We start from the raw sequence: 22,994 nt of genomic DNA on the forward strand, positions 1-22,994 counted from the left end.
TAATTTCAATTTTTGGGTTTCAAAAGAAAGGAATATTAAATGACCACAAGGTTTTTTCTTTTTGATGGTCAAAAAGGGAAAAAAAATTGTTTTTACATTTTTTGTGTACAACACAAAATAAAATCACCACAAAACAGAAACGAAAAATGACCAGTTTTTCATATTCTTTTTTCAAAAGCTGAACAGTAAAATAACCCATGGTTATAGTCAGGGTCAGAATAGGACTGAATTGAAAATTTAAGCAAACCTGTTAAAATTTGAGGAAATTATGAATGGAAAGCCTACAATGTAATTTAAGATGACTTTCCTTGTAATTTTCTATTATGGACATTTTTTTAAATAAAATTAGGGCTTACTTGGTGTCAATAAGACTCTTGACTTGAATCTTGATTTGTAATATAATGCGTCTCGTTTTTGGCAGCTCCGAGCACCGGTACTGTAATGCAACACTGGCACACTGGTAATTCTACATATGAAAAAACAGGCCATTTTTCATTTTAGTTTTCTAGTGATTTTATCTTTTGTTATACGATAATGAAAAATTAAATTAAAAAACCTTGTATTTAATGCCTTTCTGAAAAATCAAATCCAACAAATGCCCATTGTTCCTGAAAATACACACTCTGGTATTACCATCTCATCAACCATGATCTTTTCTGAAACCCAACCAAGTAGTTTTTGTTCCTAAACCTCACCAAACTGTGACCGTCTTACAACATTAACCATGTGTTTATTATTGTTATCATGACGACCTATGTCACCTCAATTTGTACTTACCTGCACATCCAAATACACAAACAAAAAACTCCAGGAAGAGTGGGTATTTTCAGAAAAATGGGCCTTCAGAGCAGTGGGATTTTGTTTTCGGAATAAAGGGCTATTAGACAAATGGAGTTTCAGTCCAATGGGACATTTTCCGGAGACAACCGTTCTAGGAAACACGCCATCCATTAACTCCTGATAATAGACAGCTCATCGGACATTATTCCTTACATGTGCTATGATTAAGATTAGCATTCCCAAAACAACGACAAAAAGGTTAGATTAACCTCAGCAGAGGTTGCATCTACCCTAATTAATTTCTATATCTAACATACCACCCTGCAAGCACACTGGTTCTGGCTAAAATGCTCAGAGTGGATCCTCCAGTAGTGACTTCCACATTTACTGAGGAACTTCTGACTTTAGTGAGGCGTGGGAGGCCTTTTTGCTGTGTTCTCTGTCTCTCATAGATGTGATTGCAGAGTGCTCATTCAGCTCAAAAGTGTTTGAGGAGCGCTGTGGGACCAGAAAGGTTGAGTAGACTGGTTATATTATGCACTGAGAATGAATGAACAAGTTGAACCTAGAGCAGATTGTGGAGGACTTTGTGGTGCTCAGAGAATGCTGTTCAGACAGGTGAGTACAACAACAAACTCCCTGATTGTGGTAACTCCCTCTCCACAGTCAACAACCACTGCCTAGCAATTTAGAGTTTTGTGTGTGAGTGCAACATGGTGTATAAAAACTCTGCAGTCGGTCTTTTTGCTTTAATGTGTGTGTTTGTGGGTTGTAGCCGTTGTGGAGATTATAATGTCTCAACAGTGCTGTGTGTCTTGCCTTGGTGATGCTTTATTCTTCTGTTGAAGGGGCAGGTTATTTCAGTTATTTAAACTAATACGTGTCTATTGCTATTTTTATTTATTGTCTGCCATTTTTATGTAATTGTCTGCGTTTTGTCCTCTTTTTTTTGTTAATTCTAGTAAGGCTACACTGAGGTAACCTGACTTGAAACTGTTTGGAAAAGGGCAGGCACACACAAAAAATATGCAGCATCTACGTAACCTCTTTAGCATCCACCATCGCTGTTTTCGTGCAAACCGTCACTTCTCACACACGGACGGTGTGATGTTGTTCCATTAGTCTGTACCTACATGTTAATGCATTTAATGGTAGAGCCTAAAGGTGTTCTTTAATAGCTCTATTATATACAATTATCATGATCCCACAGTAACATCTACGCAGAGTACATAGAAGAGTAATTTTACTTCTACTGGAATAAAATTTCTTAGTAACAGTCTGTTTACTCAAGTAAAAGCATGAGCTGTGTAATAAACATAACATTAGCAAGCTTGCTGTCTACTACATAAGAATATGTTTTTTACCAAGTTCATTCCAAATAAAAAATACTCTCAACTTTGCTGGCATTTGTATCAGTGCAAAACCTCTAATTATATGCATTTATTGTCCTTTTCAACTCAGTCACAGAGCAGCGAGGTGACAGAGTAACGACTTGTTGGATGATTCACAACAACCCATGCAGTTATATAAAAAATATTAAATGAATCTTTTCACAGAAATGGGTTCTTTATATTTTTTTATGAACATTACTTTCAGCAGCAAGCAGAAGAAATCCTGGACAACAACTAGTATTTATTACTGATAACAGTAATAAAGCTGCAATGTCAGAATTGTGCAGTTATCTAATAATAATACATGGTCTCTGGCCAATTCCAATTGAATATTCTCCATATTGCCATGATACACACTAACCTTCGATATCTATACATAAATCTTTGTAACCATTTACAGCTTTAAATAACATAAAAAAATAATAATTATGTACAATATCTACAGTATGTTTTCTATGTCATGTAGTTACTGTATATACTGTATAGTATTTTTAAAATAGAGACATACTTTATTCACAGATAATTGACCTGTAGTATATATAATTATCAGTAAGTGTTGTATGTATGGGGGTAATATTCCTAGCTTGTTGGATAATAGACGTTTTAATCTGTGTTGTAAAGTGTTTGAAGACTCTTCATGTTGCAATAAATAGAAGTTGAACTTGTCAGTAAAATAATTAAAAGTTGTTCAGTGAGAATGAATCATAATAATGACAAGAATGTAATTAACCTTTTGCTTCCTAACGTAGATTCATCGGTAATATGACAAAGCAAAGTATGTCTGAAATGTTTAAAACAGAAGCCATCAAGAAGTGAAGAAACAGTCAGTATCCCTCGGATCAATTTATATGCACTCGGGTGCGTTTAGTCATTTTTTAAATATTATTTTTGAGAGCAGTCAGATTAGGCTAATCTTTATGATCTCCATGAAAGGTATTTAATTATTCAACGCCTTTGATCAAAAGCTTGATGTCTCTAAGGGTGGCAGAAATTAAGCTTTAAAGGGGCACTTCATCAAAAATGTATAATCTTTTTTGAAGTGTTTTTTCATGATTCTCTCATTGAAATTATCTTTAATCGCTTATCTGCTGGGGTGTGTAAGAATTAGCCAATGAGTGGTCATTGATAAAACAACCACATCTGACTTTGACTAAAAAAGCATTTTGTGTTTGACCAGTGTGAGCTGTGGTCATGCATGTGCTGCAATCATAAGAGGGTGCCATATGTGAGCGAGCATGAATATCAGTGATTTTAAAAAGAAATTGAGTTTGGTAAATGTTAGGATTCAGTAATTCAGTAAAAAGTGTGCACGTTTTAACTTTTCATTCAGAACAGTTAAAGGTCCAGTGTGTAGGATTTAGTGGCATGTAGCGGTGCCGTTGCAGATGGCAACTCCATCGCTTCACCCTCCCCTTCCAAGCACGAAGGACAAACTATGCCACTGTTTTGGTTTGTCCTTTCTGGGCTACTGTAGAAAGGTTCAACATGGCAGCCTCCACGGATGGTGACCCACGACGTCTTAAGATATAAATGAATATTATATTCCATTGCCAATAGTGTCTCCTGGCCTTGGGTGGCCACCATGGGAATCTGGTTGGTCAACCCATTACCCTTTTAACCGTGCACTGTCTTCCAGAAGCTCTACTTTAAAGCTAGAGTGAGGACACTTGTATAACATGAAACTAGATTACCTCACGTATCCATTGGTACCAACCATGTAAATAACGCTAAAATAAATAAAATACAGCTACATAAAGCTCAAAATTTAGGCTAATTTTGGACCTGACCTCAAGATAGTTGAATGAAAATGGATAATATAGGTACCCATGAGTCTCCACCCTGCAGTATAATACACACATATGCAGTATACATTATTTTATCCTTGTAAATGTTACACACTGGACCTTTTCCATCTTGCAACTACAAATTCTTTGCACCTTATCTACCTATTTATTCTTTTTATCTTTTCTACCTAAGTATTTTATTCTATTGTTGTATTTTATTCTATTGCATTTTATTGTATTTAAATTCACCTGGCTGCTATGATGACCCAATTTGGTGGCGGCTGTGGCTCAGAGGTAGAGCGGGTCGTCCCCCAATCGGAAGGTTGTCGGTTCGATCCCGGCTCTCCTGCACTGTGTCGAAGTATTCCTTGAGGCAGACAAAAAAAAAAATACTGAACCCCAAATTGCTCCTGGAGTGCATAGCATCAGTGTGTGAATGTTGTATGAATGTGTTATGAATGAGTCAGTTTCTGTTCGATGGGCTTTGCCATCGCTGGTGTGAATGTGTGTGAAAGGGTGAATGTGGGCAACGTAGTGTAAAAGGGCTTTGAGTGGTCGGAAGGATCTAGAAAGGCGCTATAGCAAGTACTAGGTCGCATTTTACCATTTACCATTTACCAATTTCCCTTCTGGGATTAATAAAGTCTATCAATCTATCCTTCTATCCATCTATCTTAAGCAGTCATCAGTGTGGTAGGTCCGTAGGGGAAAAGAAGCTATCCAAAAGGAAATAGATGTTTTCCTGGACACAGTGGTGTTAAATGTGTGTGATTTTAAGGAAAAACAAAATGCCCATTTTATTTTAAGAAAAAGATTGTTTATGTCAGGAGGGTGTTTTCTGGAACAAGGCATAGTACTGCAGATGGTATCAGACATTCCTTTTGTTCCGAAAGATAAGAAGGGCTGCACTGTTGCACTGCTGCATTCTTATGGCTGAACATTATTTGGACCCAATGTGCACCCACAATTTGAATTTTAGAGACAATACCAGTTTTTTCTCATATAAGAATTTTATTATTTTATGGTTAGTTTCCTTATATTGAGGCACTGTAACATAAATCATGGCAATAGTCTTTTAAAACGACATTGATTTCTGATTTAAAAACATTGTTGTTGCTGCCCTGAAGTCAAGTTTACAGCATGTTTCTGCCATCATTTTTTCCCAATAGAAGCAACAAAAAAAATATTATTGCAAAAATATCTAATACCACTTAATAACTGCATCATACTGCAGCTCAACACCCCTTCTGTGTTTAATTTTTGGAGTAACAAATTGTAACTGCTGCAGCAACACACACATCTTCATCATCGGAGTGTTTGTTTCTTCAGGGATTCCTTCTGAGCAAGATCTAATCTATGTAAGAGGATGGATTAGGTTATAGATTATTAATCTAAAGATGGATAGGGAAAATGAGTTGGTTGAGCCTCTGGGTTTCGGCTCTGCCACTGTGAACGCTGGGAAATTGATCTGCAGGTCAATGCCTGGTTCACTCTGGTCTATCATGGAAGGGACATCCCGCTGTGCCTCCGGGGAGCGTTTATTCATGTCCCGGTGTGCGAGAGAATAACCGCCATGTCGGCACCATTCATTTGCTGACCTGCCTGTGCTTTGCTTGCATACAGCAGGTGGATCAGCTATTGCCTGCAGAGCGTTAAACTTCTAATTGTCACAGAATGAAAGATGAGGCATCAAGCACTGATCCTCTTTTCATCTTGTTAGTCAGCATCCCGCAGTAAGCAACTTTATTGCCTTTTCAACTCACACTCTGCAGCGCGCGCTGTGTCACGTAGCCACTTCAAATGGGTTTTTCATGACCAATCCTCGCCTTCATTCTAAGCACTTTTCTCATTGTGGCAGCTTTATTGTCTGTAGTAAAGGAAGCAAGAGAGCGGCTTCATTTGCAGACAACCCCAGGTTGTTTGAAGGAAAGAGTGGACTACAATGAGCCGGAACTCGCACGTGGGCGGATGCATATGTTTGTTTGAGGCAATGCCGTTATTTTCAGTTGAGAAAAATATTTTTTTCATCGTAGGTGGATGTCCTCCTCATCTTAAAAAGACAGCTCACACAGTGCACGTATGGATTTTAATTTCTTTTTAAAAACAAGATGCAGATTTTTTCACGTTTATAATGTACTGCAGACAATTTTCTTTATTTTATGGCTCTATTCCAGAAAAAGAAAAACCTCTATCTCTCTAGTCATTCCCTATCTTGGTTCAATAAGGTTGCAACTAAAGCCAATCAGTATATGCATTTAAGTACATTTACTTAATTATTGTATGTAAGTACAGTTTTTAGGTATTTTACTTTGAGGGAAAATATTATACTGCTGTATTAATCCACTACATTTATTTGATAACTTTACTTACTTTGCAGATTCAGATTAATAATACAAATTAGAAAAATAATTTATGATATATCATTATGGGTTAAGGAACTTTTTGATCACCAGGGTTAAATTCACAGGCTAAAGGCTCCACCTCTATAAGCTGCCATATTAAAATAATGTGAACATTAATGCCCCAATAATTATAAATCAATAATATATTATTCTGAAATTAACTGTTCTTTCACTTTTGGTACTTTGAGTTTATTTTGCTAATACATTTGAATGATATATTATAAAATTATTACATTTTGAATCCATGACTTTTGCTTGTTTTACACTGTGGTATTGTTACTTTTACTGTAAAATAGCTGAGTACTTCTTCCACAACCAGTTTAGGCAACTAAAAGCTACGTTACGGTTTGTGGAAGATAACCAGGGGTGCAGCCGAACCTCCAACCTCCAACTCATTAGCAGCCCAAGTGCCTTACTATTTAACACAAATTTGCCCTTGTCACCCCAAGTGCCACTCAAGTCAGCCAAAATTCCCCCTTAGTCAGCTAACTTCTTCTCTGGTCGACTCAAGTGCTGCTCTTGAGGGACACTACAACAAAATAAACCTTAAGCCTGGTTTGGCATCAGAGGGTAGCTACCTACATCAGCTCCCAAATGTGCAAAAATCCAAGATATGTTTGCTGCAAGGGCAGCAGCAGTACACACCATTACGCAGTGAAAGAAGGAGAGGTGGCTGTGAGGAGCAGGTGTGCGATATAAAACATCACATTAGCAGAGAGAAAAAAAGAAAGAAAAAAAATGATAAAAGTAAAAAACAACAGGCAACAGACTTGTCCTATGTTTATTTTCAGGCATGTAATATATATGGTAGGGAGTATTATTATCTGTGGGCTGTGGGTCACCTAAGTGTGAGACATTGTTGTTGTATTAGTCTCTAAGCAGCCAGTAGACCCGTTTGCTGCTGGCGGGGAAGAAGGGGCAGTACCAAGTGGGCAGGAAAAATTGTTAAAGACAATCCACGCTTTTGTTTTGAAGGGAGCGGGGACTGAAAATTATAACAATTACATTTGTTTTTGTTTTTATTTGATTTAGCATCAGAGGCAGTTCCAGGGCCCAGTAATGTGCCCAGAGGGATCCCTGCTGTGGATGGTACAGGTGAGCTGTTGTACCACAGTGTGATCAATCTAATGTGACCAGATATATTAGTATTAACATTACCATTATTTCTACCCACACAGCAACCCTTTAGGTTTTTTATGATTAATAGTAGAAAAGTAAACATGTATATGGATGAAAGGAATATGAATTAAGATTGAATGTTGTGGCACGGAAACAAATATACGTTGTGAACTAGTGGACTGGTTTGAGGCATTAAACCCTCGTGCTGAAAATGAGTCCCACTGCAACCCTGCACTTCACCATGAGATCCTTCTGTCACAGTAAATGAACTCCAACACTGCGACTACACACCAATAGTTTGCTATTCGGTAATTCAGAAGTTACTACAATGCAACTCTAGCCCAAGGTCGCTCTATATCACAGAGTAAATAAAAGTGTGTAAACTCAGTTACTGTGGAGGAGGTCATTAAAGAGCTATAAGGCCTGATAGTGTGTTACATCTGTCTGGTTTTTGTGGTACTGAAATCCAACTCTGAACTGTAAATTTAAACCTTTGCCATACGTATTTACTCCTATTGACCCATTGTGTCAACTACAAATCCATCTCTAATCCTGACTCTGCACGCAGTACAATATTTCTACCCCTGCCCCTGTCGGTGAGTCAAGATGGATGTATGGATGGAAAATCAAAGAGTTTTTTTAAGTCCAGCTTTTAGTTTTTATTTCCTGTGCTATCAAATCATTCAATTTTGATTATGTGGTTGCAAAGGCTAGAAATATAGATTTGTGGTTCCCGCAGTTGGTGAGAAACTGATGTGAGCCTGTTAGGGACCAAGCAGCAGCAAGAGGGGGGTGCTGGATTATGGGTTCTTAAAAGGTGCACAACGTCAAAGCAACATCAACTAAATTTCCCTCTAAAAGAAGGTGAACAAAACACAACTGAACCCAAAATACAGCAAACTGAACTGCAACAGACCTGAGAGACTTAACTGATCTCAACAGTGACAGAACTGATCTGACTAATGAGACAAGATGGGAAAGTACACTGGACATGAGTGTTGGACAAAACACCAGAATTAAATTAATTGTAAACAGTTTGCTTCTATATTATTATGAAAGATATAAACAAAATAACTCTAAAGTAGGACCTGTGTGTTGGATTTAATGGCATCTAGTGGTGAATTTACAGATTGCAACCATTTGAATACAGTCAACCTTCCAAGCTTTTCGGAGAAACTGTGGTGGCTGCAAAACCCGCAAGAAACGCAAAAGGCCTTATCTAGAACCAGAGTTTGGTTTGGTTAGAAACATGGCGGTTCAACATGGCGGACTCCGTAGAAGAAGACCCTCTCTGTCTATAGATTAAAAATATTGTTTTGGGGCGATTATACAGTAATGAAAACATAGCTATAAATATTATATTCCATTGCCAATAGATCCTCCTAGGTGTGACTAATCCCCCAGGAAGAGCGCCGGGCTTTAACATAGTGGCCAAACCATGTAACTACAGTAATAGCATCCGTCATGTGATGCGCAGTAAACCAAAAAGCCTTTTTCCCATAAGCTTACATTGTCAAAGAAGCAACTGTAAAGCAGTGGATAGATTTTTTTTTAAGCATCACAACCACTCGAAATGACTCGTTCCACTATCTGAATTTGTTCCATTTGGTCCGATAACATTTGAAAAGCCTAGAAGAGTAGCACTATTAAATAATTGTATCTGCATTCAAATTATTTGAGGGCTAAACCGGAAGTCAGCAGCTCGGTCTCTAGTTCACTTGCTCTATGGGCCACACAATATGGAAGATACAGGTATTTTGTTGAACTTTTTTGGCTTCATGCACCATTAAGCAGCTTCCACAGACATGAAGAGAGTCCGCCCCCAATGCTGTATCCAGTTGTCTTTAATACAGCCATGGATGTTACACGCTGGACCTTTAACTGGAAAGTACACAAACAAAAGCTTCTCTCCCCAACCCAAGCCATTGCTGCATCAGGAGTTTGGTATAGTCCAGGGCCACTTAATAGAGAGAAATATTTATATAAATTGACTTGACTTTATAAATTGACTGTGTTGACAGCACAAAATGAACTAGATGTGCACGCTTAATTTAGAAATGATGTACGTCAAAACTTAATGAACTTAAATGCAAAATCAAACTGTGTTGGTTGTTTAATTATGTGAAAGTTGCCTGTAAATTAAGATAAACCTAACTTATTAAAAAGATCAAATTAAAGTGAAAATGAGGCTGAGTGGAGATGACAGTGTTTGTCTGCTGTGTCCCTTCTGACTGTTCTTCACCTCAACAACTTCACTTATATTTAGCTTTAAGTTATTATCATGTTAGGATCAGGGTCATTTTGAGGTCTCATATCCATGAAGTTAAACCAGGCTGAGTTTACTGCCTGGCTTCAAAATAACTGTGAAGGCATCACTGAGTTTGTCTAACTGCAGGAAAATAAAAATTAAGTCTTGGTCAGGTTTACTAACCACAGGTGGCTGACTTGTTTTCTTCACATATCCCTTCCTTGAGGGATGCAGGCATATTTTTGTCTGCATCTGCTCAGTTCCGTGTGATCACACATGTTGTGTGGTAACAACAGCTTGAGAAGGTGTTCTGTGATAACCTGGGGCACTCGTACCTGTTTCCCTCTGATCACGTCTCCCCCATCGCTGTGGTTTTAATTTATTTTGCAGTAGTATTCAAGTAAGAGGGCTGCCTCTCATCTTTTGGCCACTTTATGTGGAGACCACTACATTATTAATCAAGGTGCAGTCGCACCAAACCTCCGAGGAAAGCTCCAGCAGGGATTAAAAAGTGGCTGCATGCAGAGCATTCACAAACAGGGTGTTCAAAGGGTAGCTAATGGTAAATTTTTATCCTTGATTGATTTGGTATATTCCAATCAATACCAATGGACTTATTTGTTCTTTGAGACTCAATGAGACTGTCATTATGGCAATTTTTTTTTATTTGAAAAGGAGATCAGACAGAATTTCATTACACCCTCAATGTAATGTTCACTGGGCAGAAAAACTGAGACAGCAGCAGTCCTCCCGACTGTTTAATCAAACAGTTCAAGAAATGTTTTAATTCTACTAATACCTTTTAAAGTAGGAGAGACTCCCATGGTCAACTTGTCCATGGGAGCTGCATGTAAGGGTTTTTTTTTACTTATTAATGGTGTATTACTGATTCATTAAGCATTAACAAATAAATTAACCATTGATCGTTGGCTATTAGTAAAACTACTACTAAAAAGTTACCTTTTTAGAAAGTGTTTAATGTGCATAAAAGCAACATATATTTACACTAAAGTGACAAAGCCCTACGCCGTTATTAGAGAAGTCTGCATAGGTAGGAAGTCTGGATGGATGGATGGATCAACAAAACAAACATTGAATTTAAACACAAGACAACGCTGCTAGTTTGTCATTTCAAACCCCAAGACAAGGTTTATTTTTCATTCAACCATGATCACGATCATTCTAACTATGTGGTAATTACTGTCAACCTTGTGGGGCAGCCGGGGATTGAGAAAATTAAGCAAACCCATCTTACAGTGGTTCAAACCAATCAGTGTCCAAAGAGGAACTGCCGACAGCTACGGCATGAGTTACGGGCGTGGTTTAATGCTGCCAGCATCAGTTATATCAGAACTGGTGCATATTTCTTTATTGAAAGAAGAGCAAAGAACAGCACTGGAGGTTTTTCTCGATGGAAAAGATGTTTTCTCTCTTTTCCCAACTGGCTTTGGTAAGAGACTGACCACATTATACGGTTCATTGAACTGATTGGTTGAAGTTCACCCGTGACAGACGGTGATAGACAGATGGGCCATCCAATCACCTGCCAAATATTTTAATAAGTATAATAATAAGTGCCTGCCCTTTTTCCAAACCGAAAAAGCCTTAACAAAATAAGGTTTCTTGAAATCTCACCACCAACACGTCATAAGAGCCCTGTCCCAGTATTGGTGTAAATCTATAAGAGTAGTTCAAAACTCAAAGGGAGAACACTTTTATTATAAGCATCTCTTAAAAGTCTAAATTGGCTCTTGTTTTGAAGGAACAGATTTTTAGATTAGATGTTTAATTTAGATAATGGTGGCAATTGTCCAGATGTGTGGTACACACTGCTGCTAAATGGAAATGTGCTAATGTTCTTCAGTAACTCGCGCAACTTCTTAATTTTTTTATTTTACTTTTTATGAGACAAACATCTGCTCTGAGAAGTATTTAGACACATTATCCAGATGCATGAAATGTTACAGCTGACATCAGTAAGTAAGTAAGTTTTTGTAAAAAGGAAAGTGGGCATTCCAGCTTTTCTTTCAAAAGCTTTATATCCAACACTGTGTCCTCAGGGATGATATCTATCTTGTTTTGGACATTTTGTTTCAGCATTTGACTTGAGCTAGTGTTTTGCTTAACTTTGATGTGATATTCCTATTGAACTTCAACTGGGAAATGTGAAAACTTTGTTGCTTTTTGACAGGACCAACCCCCTTGAAACACCGCAAAGTGTTAGAGCTCTCAAACTACTCCAATAAAAAGGTTTTAGTATAAGCTGTAAGTAACTACATTTTAAAGAGGTGTAATTTATTTTATTTGAAATCTCCTTCATGAGGATTAATAGGGATAGATTTTGTTATCAGTAGGCTACATGTGTCAGACAGTAAGACACATCAACTCATTTAAGTATCAAATTTGCACTGTTTGCTTCAGGCACATTGAAAGCTAATCATGAAATATTCGTCTGTCTTGTATCAACTCTTTGCACATGCTGTGGCTGTCGTTTTCTTTAGAGGAAAAAAAAAAGCCTTATCAGCCCAATAAAAACAATTCATCATTCAGCTGACACTCCCCTGCAGTCCAGTGACAGAGAATCCTATTTCAGTTGTGGTCAATGGCAGGGGTGCCCCCTCACTCCCACAGATCCTCCATTATTTATTCAATGTAGCCCATCGTGAGCAGTGGATGCACTGGCGGGGCTATCTCTCACTGAGGCAGGCTGATAAATAGACCTTATCCAGTGCTCCATCAGACACCAGGTGAGCTCCCACCCTAGCCCATCCCTCTGCACTTTTCATTGGGAGACCCCCTGAGTGTGCGGCATTTGTCTTCACTGTCTCTGCATAAGTATCAAGTTGTAGCTCACATGAATTGCCCAGTCTCCAATTTAAACTTCTGCATATTCTTCACAGGCCACTATAATGACGCTATTATTTGCTAACGTGTTTTTATCTTCTGGAGTTGCGCAAAAACGATGTAACGCTTACACTGTGTCGCCTGTTTGGAACTGTAGTTGTATGTCTCGTATAAAAGACGATGCCCTGAAGTAATGTCACCACTCTAACTGCAGTTTAATACCTACCCTGTGTGCTTTTCAAATGTGTAATGGAATGCCAATGGAGGTTTTCAGACACAGAGAAATCAAACATACTCAAACACTTTATACGTTTGTGGGTTTTGTCTATTTGCATTTGTTTTCCTAAAGAGAAACTTTGCAACCAGCATTGTATCATTACAATGTGAGTACTATATGAAGCGTTTCGTGTGATCCAGCACTCTTTTGTCAGCAAATGAGCTCTGGGAGGATGCAACATGGGGGGAAGGTAAACATTTATTTGCACACTGTATACTACCCACATTGAAATGATAAAGTTGAAAATCGGCAAAGTTTCCCTTTAAGTCAGTCCTGTCTCGTAAAAATTACATTTATATACAACAGCAACAATTTGCAACAGCAAATATGTTTTGAGGGAAATGTATTGCAGAGTGAATAACGCTATTTACTGTTCACATTAATAAGAAAATTTTGTTAAGTAACGTACCTGGCAACTCACAAAAATGTTGATACTAAATGTTTCAGTAAAATATTCACTTAAAACATATTAGATTTTTTTTCTGCCAAAACAGGCACTCTTGCAATACTATCCACTCGTAGTGACTGCAGCATTATGGCGATCTTTCCATAACCTTAAAGTGTTTTTGTTGCAGGAGTCTGGACAGGAACCCTGGACAGTCCAGGACTTATGCCCACCATCCACCTCATTGCAATTCCACTGTGTTACATAAATGTTGTTTCTAAACGTAATCCAGGCGGTGTTTTACATTGTCACCACGATATATTTATGAAAACAATTTTGTAATATGCAAGCATTAGTGGGAGACGGGTTTGCTTTAAGTTGCAGTGTATTGAGCGCTCAAAGTAAGAATGGGTATTTCTGCTTTGATCAGAGCTCCAGTTTTAAGTCACCATTCCCTGAACGTCAGAGACTGTGAATGAGTGCTATCCTGTTCTCCCCGAGGAGCTTTGACACATTGTCACACTGCTGTGCTGAGTCTGTCACAGAGACAGGTCGGTGAAACTGTTCTCTGAGCTCTGACTGAGAGTACTTTAGTGTCCCTTGATTTTTGATTTTGTCCTGAATGGGCCACACTAAATTGAATTTTGGATGAGAAAACTTACAGTAAGACCCAGATGGATCCATGTTTTATTTCATCACTTTCTTTCTCAGTGTATTACTCTTTTTTTTTCATGATCACATCATAATATGATACCACGTGAAGTGGTGAGGAAGACCAAATATCAATAAAAAATTAAGCCATTATAGAGCTTAATTAAAGTCATAAACATTTTCTGCTTTTATGACAACACATCGATTGTTATGAGGTCGACTTTATGACTGATTTGTTGCAGGGTTGATTTCATGACTAAACCTCAGTGGGTCCCAGCAAAGATAAATTGTGTTCATCAGTTCATACTCAGACAAAAATATGTCCGGATCTTGAGCAATGAGTCACCCAGCTGAGACAACCTGCGGGTACATGTGGCCTGATTTTCCTCAAGGCCACTTCTTGTGTCAGTGCTGAGCTCCCTGACAGCGGCTGTGGTGAGCTACAGTTTGGGGCACGTCTCCTCTGCTCGATCAGTAGTGCAGTATACAGACACAGTCATAATTTTAGGCCTGCACAGTCACAGCGGTTAATGGACAAACTGCAACCCAGATCAATTCCTTATCATAAAAAACACAGCTGGGGAGAGAAAATATAGGACACATTGGCAGTACACATTGCTGATGGAGACCACAAAGACTGGATGGATGGTTACTGGATGGTTAGAAGGTTGGTTCAACTGTTATTCCCTGGGACAAAGTGGGTAGAAACTCATAATTTGTCCACACCTTAAAATTCTCATAACCATGTTTGTTTGTTTAGCATTATATTTGTTATAGTTCCAACCAACATTACCTGGATAAATCCAAACATAGAGGTATTTTCTTAAGTTATGTATTAGTTTTCTTTGTTCTCACTTACCCACATTTACCATGCTTTCCAGGAGTTAAAGTGGGTTTCAACATGGATATATTGCATACCGGACTCCGGGATAAACAGTTTTACTGACGTCTCGTTTGTAGTGGTGTCAAGGGGGATTTTGTTTTGCTTGTTGTAGTACCTCGAGTGGCCACTGGGACAAATTGGCAGCCATATCCACTTCTCTTAATAAATCAAAATCCGATAAAAACAGCTCATTCTAAAGTAATAAAAAAACACAATGGCTCATATTTTTAGGTGGTTATACACTAATGGAAACATACCAAATATTATATTTCATTTCTGCCAAATGTCTGCCAAACCTTTCTGTCTAAGATATCTGCTGCTGAGATTTCAGCCACCACACACTGAATCCTTGTTTAAGAAGGGCTGACTTATGAAAGCTCAGGTCCTTTAGCATTGAGAGAACCATGATCAGAATGCTTTATTCATCTTTTGTTGAGTCAATTTTAACTTTTGCTATGATCTGCTGGTTTTATATCACTGAGCAGGTCAGTAAGATCATAAGGGCAAAGCAGCTACTGTATGTCTGCCAGAGCATTGTGACAGCTCTGAATAAGCGTCAGCATATTCTGTTCTGTGACCATCTATCCATGAAGAATTCCTCTCTTTTCCCTCTGTTATCTGCTACTGCCTGCCCAAAATGAGGTAATAAACACACAGTCATCAAAAATAGCAATTAAGTTTCATTGTTATGTTGTGTGCATGTGGAGTTTGCATGGTTGTACTTGTTTATAGCCCAATACAAGCTATCTCTTAGACAGATTTTAATATTGGTCTTTTAATGCTTGTTTACTCGAGCACACTTTGACCCAACTCCACAGATGGTCAGGTGCGACTTCACACAACTCAGCGTGTTTAAACTGGTGATGCAAACACAAATCAACTTGGCTTTGACTCTGCACAGCTAAAGGTGCCAGTGGAAGAGCCCTAATACAGTATCCACAGACAGGCAGGTCTTTAGCCCAGGACGAAGTGTCCTCCACAACGTATCCTTTCAGAATCACTACACTTTTTTTTGCACAGTGCAAAAGGTGCTTAAACTTTGCCAGTATACCCTGAAGGCCAAATAACTATTGCTGTGTGGCAGCATTGAAAAAAATGGCTCCTCATTAGTGTCAGACTCATTTGCAGGAATGTGTTTCCATTGGCATGAGTACACAGACATATTGGCAGTTTAGCGTTTTTCCTCAACAAACACAAAATATAAAATGATGGCTTGGTAACAGTTCATACTCTGTGAGCTGTTTTGAATTGGCACTTGACAGACATTGCAGTCCTGATATAGAAGAATGCTGCTGATGACTAACCAGACTGCAGCAATATTCATTTTAGTGCTTTATTTACATGTTTTCAACCCTAATGGAGGCAAACCTTTTCTAAGCAAGGCTTGTATCCACACTGGATATCTACCAAGTGGATACAAGCAGTCACTTTGAATAGAAGCGTGCATCCAGTTTTAATAAATACATATGAAGATTTATTACATTTGTTCCCTCATTAGGAGCTCCTCATGAGCTCTTTGTTCGAGTCAGCTCAAAGGCGTTGAAGCATAGGTGTCATTGTTGGAGAATGCATGTATATGTAGTGTGAATGCATGTGTGTGTATGTGTGTGTGGGGGAGGAGAGAGGCCCTGGAAGAAAATCGTGTTAAAGGAAGGCAAATGGGCGATATGACAAATCTTCTCCCCTTCCACCCTGAGGCAAGTGTTACCTCAGTTAAGAGAAGGTCCAGATTTGCCCCTTCTCTCCCGGTGTGGCTCTCGCACACACACTGTTCCTGTTTATCTCTATCTATCTCTCTCTCTCGTCTCTCTCTCTCTCTCTCTTCTCTCTCTCTCTCCATCACACACACATGCACAGAAAACTGTTATAATTAGGAACGTGTAGTTACACTGTAAAAGGAGCACTCCGGGGACAATCTCTTGGATTCTGCACCATCCTACTCATTTAGAGGTAAAATAGAACAGCACTGATGAATGCGGAGAAATCACTGACTTTGTGTGTCTGTCTGTATGTGTGGGTGTTTGTGACTGAGGTGTGATTTATTTGTATATTGGCTTTGGCATTTGTAGCAGCCTTCCAAACAGGAACTGCCACAGCTGGAGGCTGAAGTCAGTGTGGAAGCACCTTAAAGTGCAAAGTCACACACATGCCGGCTCCAGTAAGTCCCTGGCTACAACTTCCTCGAGTCATTATGGTCTCAATCACTAAATTTAAGACATCTAATAAGTGTACTTAAGGCCATTTTGGAATTTGGATTTTAAGGCTTATAGAAAAAGCTTTATTTAACAACCTTACTTGCTAGCTACAATAATAACATTTCAGCAGGAGGACGATTGTGTTTTATTATTGTGAACTTTAATAACACACGTTTTTCCTGACGTGGGGAGGCACGTTGAGGCAGTGGCGTGTGACATAACAAGGAACAAAGACCCTTCTTAGTGTCTGTAAATATAGACTGCATGCAACACCTGATGGAGGAGGGAAGGCCATGTTGATGATGGCCTCCGCTCTCGCCACAACACCATCCCCTCTCCTCCTCTGCAGCCTGAAGGACCTCTCTCTTATTAGTCATCCACGCACAGCTAGGCACAACTTTACTGAAGCTGTTGCTCCTAGTTGAATTTCATGCATGTTTCAAATTAATTGAGACTAATCACCACATTAAAGACATCTAAACTGTCAGGTTAACTATATGTAATTACATTAAGGAGGTATTCCTTTAGTAGCTACAATCCCAGATAATTAAAATTAATGTTTTTGACAGAAAACTGCATATTCCAGAGTTGGAAATATTTCATAGTGCAGGAAAAGATATTTACTTGAATAACTTCATTGCTGGTAATTCTTCTGTCTTCATCATCATGTTGTGCAGTCTGGGTGAAGCGTGGTGGCGCCAGCTGATTGGTACTGGTGGAGAAGAGCAGAGGAGAGAAGCAGCTAAAGTGAAAGTAAAAATTAGCGTATTATAATATAAGTATATAATATAAAACATTTACATCGTTCAAATAACGTCTGGAGTGACCAGAAATATTGTGTTCATGTTTCTACAGTCATAAATCTTTTGAATTACTATGTTTCTTGTTTGTTTTTCTAACAAATTAGGCACTGATGGACCATTTTTATTGCTGAGTTCAAAGGGTTAAAAATATACATACCATGATACTTTTGGAAGGCGTTATTTGGATGTTGCACTTACATTGTGTGTCGTTAACACACACGAACCTCAAGAGATTATATACTGTGGATGCAAAATATATAGTGTTTCACTGATGTGTTCTAAGGTTAATGGGGTTGCCTAATAAACCCTGATTACATTACTTACAGTTTATCACAACTCACATTATGATAATCAGGCTGGAAGATACAGCAGCTATAATATATCTACTGAGCATGTTAATAATGATCACTTAGAAAAAAAGATGTATCTACAGCAGACCTCTGACTCACTCTCATGTTACTTACAGTCTGTAACTAGGATTGGCTCTCACCCCTGTACAACTGTGTAGGTGTTATACAGTGAAGTGAATAAAATAAAACAATTAAAAAGGTCAAGGTTAATTTATTTGTACCCGTAGGTAGATTTGGTTTATTTACTGCAAGATAAAAAAATAAAAGTGCTCCAGGCTATAAAAATCAGGACTCAGGAAGAGATCAATAAAAAAACTAAAATAAGTAACCAGTCGAATAAATAAGGTACAAATGCAGGTACAAACAAGAAAAACTACAACTTATTGATCTGAATGATAGCTGCTGGAACGAAGCTATTTTTATTCTGCTTTGTTCTACATCTTGTGACTATAAACCTCCGTCCAGGAAGCTGGAAGTTACTGTGCAAAGGGTGGCAGTCGTTGTTTAAAATGAAGCTGTTATCCACTGTAACTGTCTGAGTTAACCTGCACCAATCAGCCTACTAGACCATTTTAAAAAAAAACTGATTTTGATAAATAATATAAACACGATAAAACAATAAAACTGTATCAGTCTATATCAACTGTACTCATAGATCCATCAAAACAAACTGACGTCATGTCTTGGATGACTGAGACCAACATTCAATCACAATAAAGTTCCTTTTTATTTTAGGTTTCAGCAAGTACAGGCAGTGGATATACAATTAACATATAATTGGGTGTAATTGCTAACTACAGTGCAAACAGTAACTGCTAATAGCTAATTCTAATGGTTCAATTAGCAAAAATGTGAACAAATTTAGACTTTTGAAAAAATAAAACAGGGATCAACTTGTAGCCCTCAGCGTAACTCACTGACTCCATAACTTTTCCTGTATTTCCAAAACAGAGGTATAATTTTTTTATTACTGGAAGCATGAGAGGAGAGTGAGCCCCAATCTGTTATACAGCAGGTGACAGCATGTTACAGTTTAATGTTTTCAGTAGTTTAGGCTAGTTCAAGCTTTTAAGTCGAGACTAAGCCAAAAGCAGCTAAAGCCCTATACTCTCTCCGTCGTTCGACCATCACATTCTTATGGCTGTCAGCAGATTACCTGCTTACACCTCCAGCAGACGCAGAAAAACATCAGCCTCCCGTTGGATTTATTTTTCAGCCCACCTGATTAATGTATTTGTATTTGTATTTATTTATTTATCGGGGACAGTGCATATTAATCAACATTAATTAAAATGTTACTGTGCCAAGGCTACCTCATTTTTCATCCGCAGTCTCTCACCAGAATGTTAAAAAGGGCCCCACCTGCGAAGACGAGGAGCCTAATTACAGTGGGGCACATTAGATTTAAATGAGATGTAAAAAACATTAAAAAAACAACATAGCTGGTCACCATTAGTCCTTAATGCAGTCCGACTCCAGTGGGTAAGATGCAGTGTTGAAAAAGCTAATTACTAAAGCCAAATATTCTCATAACACAAAACAAGCAAAACCAAAGAGAGCACAAAGCAGTGAAATGTTGTGCATCACTCGTAGCGTCATTTCATTCCTTGTTAATATCCAAAGTATTACTCGTTGCAGGTTTAATTAATGGGAACTCTTATGCATATTTTCTGCTTTGCATTACGCAGCTTATCAGCCTGATAAACTGTAGCTGTGCCGTCTGGCTGAACAACTCCCTGCACCTACAATATTCAAACCACTTGACCACAATAGACCTTTTTCACAGCAGCCTTTTTAACATGAAATATTAGGGTAAAAACAGCTGTTATCAAAGATTCTTTAGCCTTCTTTAGTGAGCCAACATGCACAATAGCAGCGCCCTGTCTGACCTGAATGGAACAGAGCCTCAATTAGTGTCATTGTTTACACCTGAGTCGAGCTTACTGCTGTGAAAAAGATCACAGCAGCCATTCTGACAGGTAAATCTCACAGGTTCGAGTTTAAGCACCATTAATATGATTTTCATAAGCTTTTGGTTTTGAAATCAGAAGCAGAAGTAGGTGTTCACATGGTTTGACTCATGAGAAGTCAAGACACAAATGCCACAAAGGGATTTTTAGTGTGCCATTTTAACATCACTGTATGTTTATCTCAAACCACCGTCAGAGGTAAGGCTGCTCTGGAGATAGTCTGAGTAGTTGGGTAAAACCGGCTTTAAAAGGGCTGAGCAGTTAAGCTAACAAATAAATTATTTAAAAAAAGAAAGACATTTCATTAATTCTGGAGCCACATTAATGTTCTTGGAAGGTCAAGAAGCTGAGACGTGCCTAACTGTGATGCTAATTCCAATTGTTAGCACCATGCTAGGGGAACCCAGTGGAGGCTTGATTTAATTACCATGAAAAGGCTTTTGATCATGCAAGACATGTTTCTGAAACAACTGTGGCATGTTGTGCTGTTTATTGCATGGCAACCACACATAATGTATACTAAATATGACAGCACAACATGACATTTTGAGGAGAAACTGTTATTGAAGCAGACAGGAAAAAAAAGATACAAAAATCCAGTGAATAAAACTAAAAGGTCACAGACTGAATACAATAATATAACAAATGCCAGTGCTGATTACGCACCTTGTCTTTTTGTATTTTCTAGCTTTCAGTCCTCCCTCCTGTGTGATGATGTACCTGAAAATGACAAGCAAGTTCAATAAGTTGATGAGTGTCTACTACAAGTGCTCAGTAAACATACAAACACATCTTTCATCAACAGATTTTCAAAGTGAACTGACTGATTTGAGTCATGAGTCGGCTCGTGTTGACATTTTGTCAGCCGAATCGCTGCGCTTTTGTATTTTAGCTTTGTCACCGTACACAGACAGGCATTAAACCTTACAAACAGTCAGTTTTATGGTCATTTTGAAGCACAAAAGAGTGGGACAGTCCAGACAGCGGCTGCTCCGGCACTCTTTGCTCCAGACGGCGGCACGACCTCCTCTGCTGCCGTCCACCGTGATTGACTGACGGTGCTGTCAGCAGGCCAGCAGGAGAGCAGATTTTATAACTGAACTATAAGCTGGATGCACTCTTCTACCTTTTCTGACCGTGTGGGAATCTGATGCTTTCACATCTCAGATGACGCAGAAAGGCTTTAAAAAGTGAGGCAGGCTAAAACCTGAGACTCATGTAGCTGCATTTCCACAGCAGGAACTGCTGATATAGGAGTTTAGCGAATGAATAGATGAATCTTCATCCTGAACAGCCAAACTCGATTTAATTGACAAAATTCGGAGTCGGTTACAGACCGAGTACTGACCATATTGAATCGCCATTGACCCTGACTGGATCAGCAGGTTTTAGCAGTGGAGCTCCTCACTGGTGACGGAGCCACTGTCACAGTACGTTACTTTATGGTTTAAAGTGTATTAAAAGACTGTGAAAGCCACAGAAACCATCATAATCTGGTCATAAATTACAGGCTGCTGTAGTAATAATGCTGTGCATAAACACTACTGCTGGACGGTGTTGTGTTCACTGACTGTAGTAGTGAATTTCTTCAGGAAAGGTGAAGAAGTGACTATGAATCTTTGCACTAAAGTGAGCAATTTGAATCAGCAAAGTGATTTGTGATTTCCATCTCTACTGTCTACTACACTGACCTGAAATCTAATAGAAAATCTAATATATAGTAGATCTAATAGGCCAAACCAGCAGAGGTTATAATCGCCCTGGTTCCCTGAAAAATTGGATTTTTTTCCCATTATTTCCAGTAATGGATTATTTCATACAATAACCTCTGTGCAAACAGAAGTTTATGATACCTACATGTTTTGTTCAGTAATATAATCTTGACAAATTAAAGTAAATGCAATCGCCAGAAGTAAAAAGCTAATGTTAGGCTATAAACAAACTATGTTACTGTCAGATTACTTCAACTTCACCACCACTAAACTTTAAGTGTTAATGTCCCAGACCAGTGTTTTCAAAATGGGGTCACCAGGGGTCACCAGGGGTCACCAGGGGGGCCTCAGAAAATTTGAGCAAAATAACTTAAAAAAATAAAATAAAATATTATCTTATCATTTGTATTATTTTATAAAATAAAATAATATATAACCTGTCGAAATCTTATTTGCCATGCTCATCTTTCTAATTGCTTGCCAGTCAAAATATTATTCATAACATACAACATAACAACTGTCAGTGTTAACTTGCTACCACTAGTTTGATAGTTAACACTAGCTTCCTGGCTAGCAAGCTAGTGCTAACACACAAACATTGAAGAGAAGACACACACATAATGTTGATGAATGTCCAAATAAACTCACAAAACAAATTAATTAAAAAATTTAAATTAAAAAAAGCTAACGGGATGGAATAATGAAAAACAGAAATACTGAATCTCATGTAATGATAAAAGATTTAAAATACAAATATAACCCCCCCGTCCCCGTCCCCGTCCCAGACAACCTCTGCAGCCTCATTTAGCCACTTGTTACCCTTTTTTAAGACGTGTAAAAGCTTCAAAATTCAAAAGTCGGGTTTTTACTGATGAATTTTATTTCATAGAATAAAACATGAAAACCTTTTAACCACAGACATTATTTCAGGCACCAAAAACCCATTCAGGAACCTCATTTACTTCAAGATGAGGTAACCAAACTCATTTCCAGGCTTTAGGACTCATTCCTGCAGCACTCCACGTATGTGCAGAAAATGTCATATGAAATTCTTACTGAAGTCACAACAACCCCGAAGAGTGGGAAGAAAAAAAATAACGCTCAGATATTATGGAGACGGCTCTGCTGAAAAATGAATGGGAGCTTCAGAGTCAAACTGAGACTGTAATTGTCAAACGGCATATATATATATATATATAT

Source organism: Morone saxatilis, unplaced genomic scaffold (assembly GCF_004916995.1).
Source record: "Morone saxatilis isolate NCDOM2014 unplaced genomic scaffold, NCSU_SB_2.0 Contig5, whole genome shotgun sequence".
NCBI classification, from domain to species: domain Eukaryota; kingdom Metazoa; phylum Chordata; class Actinopteri; family Moronidae; genus Morone; species Morone saxatilis.